The following is a 338-nucleotide window of genomic DNA, read 5'->3' as shown; positions in this document are numbered from 1 at the left end:
AGCCGGGCATGGTGGTGCATGCTTGTGATCCCAGCTATTCTGGAGGCTGAGGCAGGAAAATTGCTTGAACCTGGGAGAAGGAGGTTGCAGTGAGCTGACATGGCGCCACTACACTCCAGCCTGGGTGACAAGAGTGAGATGCTGTCACCAAAAAAAAAAAAAAAGCAGGCCATGTAGCAGTAAAAACATTGATTTCCTTCCTAAGCCAAGAAGTTCAGTCCAGGAGTGGACTATGACCCAAGCTGGTCAAATGAGAAGCAAATCAACTGCTCAATGGTTCAGGGAAGAAGAGCTGTCTCCGCACCCTCCCACCCTCTAAATATTGCTGTAGCACAAGT

At 49.1% G+C, this 338-nt stretch overlaps 1 protein-coding gene across 1 annotated transcript in view; it reads right to left on the bottom strand.

Moving 5' to 3' along the window:
• Positions 1-338, bottom strand: part of METTL16 (methyltransferase like 16) — a 103,527-nt gene that overhangs the window by 54,181 nt on the left and 49,008 nt on the right.

Source organism: Mandrillus leucophaeus, unplaced genomic scaffold (genome assembly GCF_000951045.1).
Source record: "Mandrillus leucophaeus isolate KB7577 unplaced genomic scaffold, Mleu.le_1.0 Scaffold306, whole genome shotgun sequence".
Lineage (NCBI taxonomy): Eukaryota > Metazoa > Chordata > Mammalia > Primates > Cercopithecidae > Mandrillus > Mandrillus leucophaeus.
The sequence above is the reverse complement of the archived record's forward strand: the minus strand, read 5'-3'. Positions and strand labels throughout refer to the sequence as shown.